Source organism: Narcine bancroftii, chromosome 4 (assembly GCF_036971445.1).
Source record: "Narcine bancroftii isolate sNarBan1 chromosome 4, sNarBan1.hap1, whole genome shotgun sequence".
NCBI classification, from domain to species: domain Eukaryota; kingdom Metazoa; phylum Chordata; class Chondrichthyes; order Torpediniformes; family Narcinidae; genus Narcine; species Narcine bancroftii.
In genome coordinates, this window is record NC_091472.1 from 57,949,514 (window position 1) to 57,961,756 (window position 12,243).

Here is a 12,243-nt window from a genome sequence, read left to right on the forward strand (position 1 = left end):
CTGGTTCTCCAACACTACTGAACAAAAGGAGCCTGAGCTTCTCCTACAGCATTCACATGTGGAGAGGTGTCTGCCTGCACTGCAGTGGAATTTAAGACAGGTCCATTTGAGACTGCCTTGTACTCATGGCAGTAATTATTACTTCATTGTTGAAAAGGATGGGCTTCAAAATCTCCAATAAGTCTGATATCAGGTTGATACTGGATTCTGCCTGATAATGGAAGCAGGCTTGAAATGCACAAACTCTATCAAGTCCATATCAGTTAGGATTCTTGTGTAGGCTTTCTGTTCTCATTACCATTGTCTGCAACATTATTTTTCAGAGGGGGAGCTGGAATCTGCTCTCTGCCAGCCAGATGTCCTAATTCAGGCCTTGCACATGTAGCTCACTACTTACAGACCCTATGTCTAAGTGAAGTCACAATGACAATGCCGGAGCTGCTGTCCATGAGCGCCAGCTCATTTGCTTTCCTGCCCTTGTGTTGTTAGATCAGTTCACAGATTCAACCCTTCAAAGGAACTGAGCCACAACGTTAGGGCTACAGTGTTGGGATTGGCTAGCAGGGAGTTGTGGGTTCTTAGTGAGGCAAGTGGAACACACTTACAGCAACTATAACTTTACTACAGAAAAGATTGATAGATCTCTGAGAAATGGGATGAGGTAACGAGTAGATATTAGGAAACTAATTAATGCATAAATAATTGAATTTTGATCATTGATTGTTAGGCATAATTCATAACTTTTTGACAGATGTAAATATCACTTCCCATTTCCCAGCTGTTATTTTCATTTCCATCATTGAGGATCATGTACTTTGAAGCCTGTAAACATTTAAGTTAAAATTTCTAAGAGGACTATGTTTCGACATGAGAAAGCTTTGTTTTGAATAAATGGTAAACAAACTAATTTGAATTACTGATGAGACATCCCGTTTTCCCAGCTGTACATTTGATTGTTTCAGAGAAGTGACTGGAGTGTATGTTCCGGTCAAATCTTTTTGTTCTTTGATTACTTATTGTGCACCATTTTGCAGCTTGCCTTGAACTTTGAGAGACGAGCAGCCTATGTTTTTCACCAAGCTTCCTCCTGCCATCTTCAAGCACTTGGAATCTTTACTTGAACATCCTAATTAAGAGCTTTCAGTATTCCTCTGGGACATAGTGGTTAATGAGCATCATCCGGTAAGTCAGCTATGAGCTATTTACCCTGAGATAAGGGGAAAATTGTTGAAAATTCCCATGGATATAATCAGATGAACCTGTTAATGAGAGTAGAGCATTACAGAGAGCAGGAAAAAATAATGTGAAATCAGTTCTTACAAAATTTTAGTAAATAAATCAGTTGCTTACCTTTTAATGTGTAGTGACCCATGCACACCAATCATCTCCAATTACAGGAGATATCTCATGAACCACAGTGAACTTCGCTTTATTGAAATGTTAAAGTGTCTTAATATTTCTTAAAATAAATTAATGCTTCTTATTTATTTAACTATTTTGTAAGGTGGTTTATATGAATGCTTGCACTGTGACGCTACCGCAAAACAACACATTTTGTGACTTGTTCATGACAATAAATTCTGATTCTGATTCTAAATTTGGGAAGTGTCTTGGGAGGTCTGTCCAAGGAATGCCAGGCTATAGAAATGTAACTCTCAGGACAAACTAGAATACCAAAAGAGAATTTCTCAGGGATGACTTCTTTAGTTCCATTTTTAACTATTGCAAAAGACAATCAACTCTATGAATCTAATCTTTCTGATCTGGTTAGTGGACAATCTGGAGATGGGAAGTGACAAGATATGGGGTGTTCATGTTGCTGAAATTTTTATTACAAGTTCCTGTTTCATTTAATGACTGCACTTTAAGGGTTAATCCAAGCTGTAAACATTCACAGCTTGTGCTGAGACTGAGTGGCACCATTAAGTAGAGACATTACCTAAAGTTGATACTTTGGAAAAAGACAAAAGAACAATGGCTGTTTATCCGGGAAAACAGATGGGACATGTGAGTAGGACACCAAGAAGCAGAGATATTTCATTAGTGTTCACCAGCCATTTGACTTTGTGTGAAATGGACAATTTGACTGATTCTCCTTGTGAGGGGAATTATTGAACCACCATGGCCATTGTAATGGTCATTTTGATTGACCCGTATCTGGGTAAAGGAAGCAGGAGAATTATGCAAGCAAAAGGGGAGTTGTGACAACTATTTGTATGAAAGGACATTTCTGTGGAAGCAACTTGACAAGGATTCATACGTTTTCAGCAGTCCAGACACTCAGTCTTTCCCATCTTCTTCAGGATTACTTCTGTACATCAGTTAAAAAGTCTACATTTCAACTATGGACTCCTAAGACTGAAATTTGGAATGAGCTTCAAGAATTGTGCCTAAACTGTAATAGTTTGGGTATTCCATACACACATACACACACACACGCACGTGTGTATATTTGTGGATTAAGTTTAGCTGAGTTGCTATATTATTAGTATGTAGCCACGTGCTACTCGAAAGAAGACACACACACGTAGTGCAGTCAGGTGGGTATTATTAGGGCTCAGGCCCAACTTTTATAGTTGCACTGTTCCAGCCATGGGCCCCCTTGGCTGACATCACAAAATTGGGTTTCCCGCGCTCGGGTACTTTCCTGCATAACAATGTCCTTCTTCCCTGCACACTGTCCCTGTCTGTTGGCCGCGCAGCAAGGCCAGCGCCATTTTGGGGTCACTGGCCTTTAAACTGCCCTTGCTGTTTACCTGCCGGTTCGCTTGTTGAGGCCAGTGCCACTGCATGGGCTGCCACAATTAATTATTAATAAATATATTGTTTTAAAAGAAAAACTATGACAGTCTTTTGGTGATTTTTTTTAATTGTTGCTGGTCTGTGATGTAACATTCTGAAATAAAGCATAATAATTATGATTCTTAAAACACTTCAACATATGCAACTTTTTATATGTTCACTACACACGTTGGTGCTCAAGGGAAGCAGCAACCAATTATTGAATTCATATTAGCTCATGCACAATTCTAACAAACAAAAGAAAAAGGGAGCAAATGTAAACTAATTTCTAACAACGGTGGAATGCAGCACATCCTAGACTTATGAATTCAAATGTCTTCGACTCTTTTGAGTCATTAACCTAAAACACTTCACTAGATTTCTCTCTCGACGGATGGTAAAACCACTTGCTTCGTTAAATCCATAAATGAGGGAAATCTGTCCTTAATAAGTTTGTTCTATATACTCTGGAAGAACAGAAATGTGTCTGATTCAGGCTGTCCTTTGAATTAGGCATGGGCAGTGAATGTTGGCCTTGCTAACAATCTACACCTCCTACAACATTAAGGAACGGAAACAAGGTATCCATTGAAATAACCTGCAATAACAGATGGATTGCATTAAGATAAACTGTAAACCCTGAAAAATAAGAACAAAGTTAAAGAACTCTGGCACACATGGATATTCCTCTGTTTATTTGCCAATAAGCGTCGATGAAACAGTGAACAAAACTAATACAAATTCACATTTTTGCAATATTTGCAAATAGTGAAGGGAGAAACATTTAGGGGAGACATCAAGAGTAAGTTTCTTTTACTAAGAATTGTGGGTGCCTGCATTGCCAAGGGTGCAGTGGAAGCTAGAACCACAGGGACATTTAAGGGACTCTTAGACAGGCACGCAAATGAAAGAAAAATAGAGGCTTATAAGGTGGGGAGGGTTCCGATCTTTTTTTTGGGAGGGTAGGTATACGATGGCACAAAATTGTAGGCTGAAGGGCATGGTTTTTATATTCTATAAATCTGAGGTTTGCTCTTAGCTTGTGAACTCTTAGCAGCAGAGGTGGCTTCTATTCATGTTATAAGCACAGAAAGCCTTGGGTTCATAGTGTGTTCACTGAACACTTGTAGTGAAGCTGGAGTGCAGAAGGTCACAATCATCTGCTACATTTCCCATTGACTAACTGGAAATTCCTTTCCTTTCCCTGGAAGTTGATTGAAATATTCTCTTCCTATGTGCTCTTTAATCCAATTGGATTACAAAAATAAAGCATGATTACAAATAGGGGATAATCATTCAATTTTCACAAAGCCCAGAACTTTTGTGGACCCTGAAAATGCACAGTAGTGTTTAATAATGTGGAAAGAACCCCTGGATGTTGCTTCTCCAATGTTCATTTATGCATGATGACAGTTCTCTCTGTGGGCAACTCATGGATAAGCCACTATTCACACTGCTTGCTTAACTATGACATGCATAATCTACCTGAGCAGTCTGGTGCCCAACAGCGTCGTCAACTTTGGGGAGAGTGGACACAGACTGGGAGATTGCTTTGTTGAGTACTTCATTCTGTTTGCTGCAACAGGAAGGACCTCCCAGTGGCCAATCATTTCAATTTCAAATTTCATTGCCACACTAACATGACCTGTATATGACCTCATGTACTGCTAAGTTGAGGCCACCCATAGAGGATCAACAATATTCCATCTCAGCATTCTCCAAATAAATGACATTGACCAACAATTTCTGTTACCTCCTCCCCCTCTGTTCCCTCATCCCTCTGTCTCCCTTCCTCCAGTTCTGTAGCTCTTTCCCTTCCTTCTCCACTTAGGGAGCCACCCTCTGCCCTCTCCCCCATCACTTAGAACCGTAGAACATTGCAGTCCAGAAACAGGCCCCTTTGGCTTTCCTAATCTGTGCTGAACTATCGTTCTGTCTAGTCTCACTGATCTGCACCCAGTCCATAGCCCTCCAGACCTCTCCCATCCATTTACCTGTCCAAATTCTTCTCAAATGTTAAAAATGACCCCACATTTACCACTTCATTTGGCAGCTCATTTCACACTCTCACCACTCTTTGAGTGAAGAAGTTCTTCCTCATGTTCCACCTAAACTTTTCCCCTTTCACTCTTAACCCATGTCCTCTGGTTTGTATTTCACCTACCCTCAGTGGAAAAAAAGCCACTCATGATTTTAAATCTATCAAATATCCCCTCATCTTTCCATGCTCCAGGGAATAAAGTCCTAAGCTGTTTAACCTCTCCCTGTAACTCAGGACCTGAAGTCCAGGCAACATCCTAGTAAATCATCTGTGCACTCTTTCAATCTTATTGATAACTTTACTGTAGTCAGCTCCTTTCTCTTCTTCCCCCTCACACCTATATCCACCTGTTACCTGCTGCCCTATGCTCCTTTCTGCCACCCCCTCCCTCCATAACAGCCACAACTTTTTATTTAGATGTCTGTCTGATTTTCAGCATTCCTGAAGGGCTCAGACCCAAATAGGTGACTGACTTTTTCTGCTGCTTGACCTGTTGATTTTCTCCAGCACTTTTTAGTACTGCTTAAATAGGCACCATATAGGTTGAGTTGTAAAACCCTCCAAAAATAGGGGTCAACTTATACACTGGATATACAGTTGAAACTTTAAATTTAGCTCAAAATGCAATCCATGCTGATCTGGCGTATAAGTGGACCCTGGAAGTCCCCATTTGGCATGTTAGACGATGTTAGAAGCACCTCCCCTCTGCTGGAGATGCCATTTCCCAACACCTCCCCTCTGCCAGGTGCCGACATAACCCACCCAGACAATCTACAATTATAGAGCCCGAGGTCCCCGCTCCTCCCCAGTAGCCTGAGGTTGCCGCTCCTGTCCAGTAAGCCGAGGTCGCCGCTCCTGCTACATAGGCCGAGGTTGCCGATGCTGCCGGGAGAACGAGGATGCTGCCTCTTCTATATGGTAGAAGCGGTGATCTTGTTCTCTGGAGTAGGAGCGGCGACCTCATTCTCCCAGCAGGAGGTTCCCACTCCTGCAACAGGGAATGAGGTTGCCGGTCCTGCCATGTAGGTCTGAGGTGCCCATTCCTACTGGGAGAACGTTGTTGCCTCTCCTACTCGGGAGAATGAGTTCGCTGCTCACACCCGGTAGACTGAGATTCCCACTCCTGCTCTGTAGGTCAAGGTTTTTAAATATTTTTTTTTAACTCGTTTAATTTACAGTTTTGTTATTTGGAGATTTGTGTGCTTTAAAAAAATTTGGATTGCTGCTGGGATGCCTGGACAGCCTGAAAATGAGGATAGAGTTATATGCCTGATAGACCATAAAACCATTAAAATGAGCCTGAAAAAGGTGGTGGGGGGGGGGGGGGTCCACCTCTCTGCCAGTCAACTTATACACCAAAATATACAGTATTCTTCAGGTTAATAACATAAGTGGCTTTACTTTACTTTTCCCATCCTAAAATTCATAACCCTTGCTTAGCTCCCGATGTTCAGCAACCTGTTAAATTGGTCTGATTGCCTATCATTTATCAGCATCTCAGATCATTCTACACATTCAGGGAGTCAAATAATATATCATTAGTTAGTTTGATGCATTTGATGTATACGAAGGCACTTAATCTACTTACCCTCCCATGCTCTAAGCTTAATTTGAATTTTCATATATTTCAATATGATTCACACATTCCTGCAATTTTCAGGACTGTGCTGGTACAAAGCTCCACTAGGAAAGAGAGAGTAGCAGTCATACCCAAAAAAAGGCACTACATTCGATCAGGGAGCTGAAGAAGTTGTGTTGGGAGCCCCTCCAAGGCTATGTTTTTTTTCAGTTGGTAATTTGTTGTTGTTGCACTCAAATGATAATGTTTTTGTCATGTACATTGTAGATATGCACCAATATTCTTACTGCAGCTGAACAGGAACTTTGTAAAGAAACAAACTATAAAAGCAATTACTATGATATACTCAATTAATTAATTAAATTAAAGACAATAAATATGTATAAAGAGAAATGAACTATTCACATTTATCCTGGTGTGATAAAAGTGGCTCAGCAAATGTGCAGACATTCCCTTTCTGTGGTTAGAGCAGTCCATGCTCAGTGTTACAAGGGGATAACCATTGGAAAGAAACTGTTCTTGAACCTTGAGGTGCTGGCCTTCAGGCTCCTGTACATTCTGCCCAAAGGTAGCAGTGAGAAGAAATTGTGACCTGGGTGATGAGGGCCTCTTGAGACAGGACCTCACATAGTTGTGTTATGAACCCAAAGGACCCCAAAGCCCAGCAGCAATAGACATTCACCAAGACAAGTAGTTACTTAAACAAAAGCTGTTTTTAATTATCTTTAAACATGAAAACAGAATCAAACTTTAATTTATCTCTATTAACTTAACTAACCCAACTTAACCCCCTTCTAATTCTAAGCGCATGTGTTTGTAATGTGTGTGTAAATTTAAGAAAAGTTCTTTGGTTCACAGTTCAATCTCATTTCTCATTCTTCCAAGTTCACTAGTTGTAGCCAATTCTTATACTATGTACAGAATTTAACATGTATAAAGTTCACGAGACTTTGGTTCTCAAAAGGTAAATGTTTACCACTCAGCAAGGTTCTTTGTAGGTTTGCAGAGAGAGATTTGTTGTTCCAGAATTTCCACAACTGGGATATCACTATTAGTCACCTCAATGTCTTGCTGATGAAACTTGCCCTATCAGGATTCTCCAGATGATAACCTTTTTCTTTTTGGTTACTACAGTGTTCCTTTCTATTCCTCTTATTCCAAGAAAAACATCAGAAAGATAGCACTTTCAGCCATCCGCCATTTTGGAGCTTTCTGTTTCAGTTCCAACAAGCTTCTCCTGGTTGTTTCAGCTGTGACTGCTCTTTCTCTCTCTCTCTCTCTCTCTCTCTCTCTCTCTCTCTCTCTCTCTCTCTCTCTCTCTCTCAAACCCCTCCTTCTCCAGTAAACAATAGGAGTTAGTCTGCTCCCATCTGTTGTTTTTAGGTAAACAAGAACCTTGGAGTGACCTTTGAATGAACACTTTGCAGAAAGGTCTGAAGTCTTTAAAAATGTTCAACATAGAGGAATTAGGGGATATGGGGAGAAGGCAGGTAGGTAGAGTTAGGTCATAAATTAGATCAGCCATGATCTTATTGAATGGCGGAGCAGGCTCAATGGGCCATTTTTGGCCTATTCCTGTTCCTACTTCCTATGTTCCTATGACCTGTTGATTAATTTCATGACATCATTTCAATTAGCACATACTTGTGAAATGTGCATAGCATTCTCCATTGTTTCTGTAAAGTCACTTAATATGAATTCTTCAGTATTTCAAATAAGATCTGTTTTAAAGTGTATGTTTGTATGTAACCTACTCTAATTTTACTAATTTATCTCTCAAATACATCTACAAATATTCTATCACAATTGTGTTTAATTGATGTGAGGTGGGATTCAATGATGGATTTGGCAATGTTTGTTACCTTCTTGAGTCTTCTGCATTCCTGGGCAGTCAAATTTCCAAACCAGTCAGTATATATGTATTCAAATGTATTCAAAAATGTGAAATGGGAAAATTGAAAAATAGAACAACAACATTAATAATTTCTAGAATGTTATCTGAGCCAAGTGCAAATTGGTAGAGGGTAAATTAGATTAGAGAAGCCAACACATGGTTTCAAGATTAGTATAGAACAATGTGCTGACATCAAATAGAAGGGAGACCTGTTTCTTTGGAACTGTTCTGCAACAAGTATTTTGGCATATTGCATAACAAGGGTTATAAAAAGGACTTTAGAATAATAAGAGAATGTCTTTTTTTAATGTATTAAAATTCTATGAGAGAGCAATGGCACAAAATAGTGAAAGTGTGGCAGCACGCCGTGAGGCAGGCGAACCAGCCCCACTTGTAACACACGCGGTGGGGCAGCCGGTCAAAATGGCACCATCGGGGGTTACCCCTTCAACCTCGGTACCGGGCTCAGAAGCCCACGCTTGGGGACCCACATGACGCCCTAGTGATGTCAGTGTCCCCAGTGCAGCTCTCAGCCAGGTCTGGGCTGGGAGTATAAGGCCAGCCAGGCAGCCTGCTCACTGTTGATGTTGCAGTTAGTGTAGCACTTAGAGCAATGCTGTTATAGCATTAGTGAGCCAGATTTGAAACTGGTGTGATCTGCAAGGAGTTTGTACATTCTCCCTGTGACTTACATGCTCTGGTTTCCTCCCATCCTCTGCTCACTGAGCTCAATCCGTCTGGTCTTATTTCTGTAGCAGTGTAGCTGCCGCTACAAAAGGATGAATAAAAATTGTTGCATAGCAGGAAGAGGCAAAATATATAAGCAGAAACATGTAGATGAAATTAAAAAGTTATATTTGTAAACATTAAAAAAAAAGGCTTTTCTGATAGATAAGTTGACTGTACAGATACAAATAAATATTACAGAGAAGTGATTGCAGGGTAATCTAAACGAAAGGCAAAAAGGAACACAACTTGGAAACATGCAACTAATGGAGCATGCCAAGAATCAGTACTTGGCCATTAATTATTTATTATCTCAATTAATAATTTGGAGGAAGATATAGTTAGGGCATTAACACTTTACAATTAGGTATGAGAGCAATTAGGGGATTTTTGGAATTTGTAACAGGATATAAATAAAGGTAGTGGACAGGGAAATTAGCAAAAACAAAGCAAATGGAGTATAATCGCAGAATGTGTGAACACATATTTTGAGAGATGGAATCAAAAGGCAGGTAATTATCTATTGGAATAAAAACATAAAATAATCAGCTAGTCAGATGTCATCAAGACAAAAAGAAACACTTGTATTCCATTGGAAAAGATAACATAATTTATGTAATAATTATTCCTTTTTTGTTAAAACCTGGAGCCCATATATGGAATATATGCAGTTGAATTATATTTTTTTTCTCATGCATTGGTGGTGGTGCCCCAAACCATGGCAAATAACTGATGGGTGTTATGTTAATTGATCTCCTCTTCATTCTTTCTTCTTTTTCTTTCTTTTTTGGGGTAGTTTAGAGCGGGGTTGGGAAAGTGGGGTGGGTTAGGGTAGGGGAATGGGGGATTGTAAAGGGTTAAAATTTGATGTCTTTGTATTTTTATTGTATGATTTATTATTATAATTAAATAAAATTTTCAAAAAAAAGACAAAAAGAAACAGAATTAGAGATGTTGCAGTTAGTGTAGCACTTAGAGCAATGCTGTTATAGCATTAGTGAGCCAGATTTGAAACTGGTGTGATCTGCAAGGAGTTTGTACATTCTCCCTGTGACTTACATGCTCTGGTTTCCTCCCATCCTCTAAAAATGTATGAGGTTGGTAGGTTAATCGGGTGGCATAGGTTTCAATGGCCAGAATTAGCTTCTCTCATGTTGTATCATTAAATAATTAGCACTACAGGTTGAAAACCCTTCTTTAGAACAGGGAAGGAAAGAGAATCTCATTCAGCTGTAGGATGTGTGTTGTGTGGGAAGGGGAGGGGTGAGAAAATGGATAATTAAAGAATAAGTTGTAAACAAGATTATCTGGTTAATAAGTAAATGGGAGTAGTTAGAAAGTGAGAAATTAGACATAAGAAAATGCACCAAATATATAGGATAAGCAAAATATAGAAGAGGAAAGCATGTCCAACCAATGATATATCCCTTGCTTTTATATGATATTATTTTATAGAAGATGGCATTGAAGATATGGTAGAAAAGGAGAATAAACTTCTCAAAAGAAATAACTCTTCTCCCTGTGAACAGAGATCATTATTAGGTCCAATAAAATCAATGAAAGTTTTCAGATAAAGGGTTACAAACACAAAATGTTGAAGTTTATTTTTCCACAGATGCCACCTGTACTGCTGAGATTTTCCAGCATTTTCTGCTTTTGCTTCAGATTTCACTCTTCTGCAGTTTTTTTTGATTTCCAAGGAAAACTTTGTTGTTCTGTATCAGAGAGGCACAGAATTAATGTGCCAAGTATAGACTTTGTATAATAAGTGATGTTATGTGTCTTAAGGTTTCTTTTTGACAGAGCAGGGTAAAGTGACATCTGAAGTATGACTTCAGTACTAGTTAGATGAGGGGTGATCATCCTTAAATTTTAAATGTAAGCAGAGAGCATGGCAGCAGCCCATAAGACTGAAAGACATAGGAGCAGAAATAGGCTATTCAGATGATCAAGTCTGCCCTGCCATTTAATCATGAGCTGATCCATTCTCCCACTCAACCCCACTGCCCAGCCTTCTCCACATCACCTTTGATGCCCTGGCTTATCAACAACATATCAACCTTTGCCTTAAATACACCCAATGACTTGGGTGCCACAATGGCCTGTGGAAACAGGTTCCACTGATTCACCACCCTGTGGCTCAAGAAATTCCTGCACTTCTCTGCCCTTCAATCCTGAAATTGTGCTCTCTTGTCCTAGACTCTCCCACCATGGGAAACAATCTTTCTACATCCAATCTGTCCATACCTTTCAACATTTGAAATGTTTCGAAGAAAATCCCAATGACTACAGGCCAAGAGCAGTCAAAGGTTCCTCGTGTGATAGTCATTTATTTCCTAGAATCATACTAGTGAACCTCCTCTGAACTCTCTCCAATGTCAGCACATCTTTTCTGAAATGAGCCAAAAGCTGCTTGTAACACTGAAAGTGAGGTCTCACTAGTGCCTTATAAAGCCTTAACATCACATCCCTGCTCTTATATTCTGTTCCTCGTGAAATGAATGCCAGCATTGCATTTTCATTCTTCACCACTGACTCAACATGTAAGGTCACCTTCAGACTATCATGTACAAAGACTCCTAGGTCCATTTGCATCTGGGTATTTTTAATTTTCTCCCCATTTTGAAAATTGACTGTTCATTTATATTTTTCAACCTGAGTGGATCACTGTACACTTTCTAACATTTTATTTGACACTTTGTAGTGGCTGTGTAGCGGGCTGAGCGTGCGCTCAGTGTGGTAATGCAAGCCGCCACCATCAGTGCAGTGCACGGACTTACCTAAGGGCTGGCATGCTAGCGGTACTGAGTGCCGAGGGACGGCACATTGATCAGCTGGGTCCTCTGCTGAAAGGCACAGCATGTTAACAAGTCTCAATTTAAACCTGCTGGTCCCGTGGATCAGCAGCTGTCCCTTAACAAGGTCTCACCTTGTCCCGTGGAGCCCGGGACAGGCAGGGAATAAAAACAGCTTGTAAAGCTTTAATAAACCAGTCTTGAGTTGACTACTCTGGCATGTGTTTGCATTTCTTTAGTAGCTCTACCATAGTAGCTGCTACAATTGGTGACCCCGACTGCAAGATTCAAATGAAACTTGAATCTCCAGTCATAATGGACGCAGCTACAGCCACAGCAGCAGTTAATGCAGTGGGATTTCACTTGCCTCCTTTCTGGACCCAACAACTTCGAGTTTGGCTTCTTCATGCTGAAACCCAGTTTTGGC

General features: G+C 40.1%; 1 long non-coding RNA gene across 1 annotated transcript; it reads left to right on the forward strand.

The window, feature by feature from the left end:
- Positions 1-489: 489 nt before the first annotated feature.
- Positions 490-11,973, forward strand: LOC138760606 (uncharacterized). Its single transcript, XR_011355737.1, has 3 exons — positions 490-661; positions 1,035-1,182; positions 11,726-11,973. It is a non-coding gene; the product is annotated as an uncharacterized lncRNA (long non-coding RNA).
- The last annotated feature ends 270 nt before the right edge of the window (positions 11,974-12,243 follow it).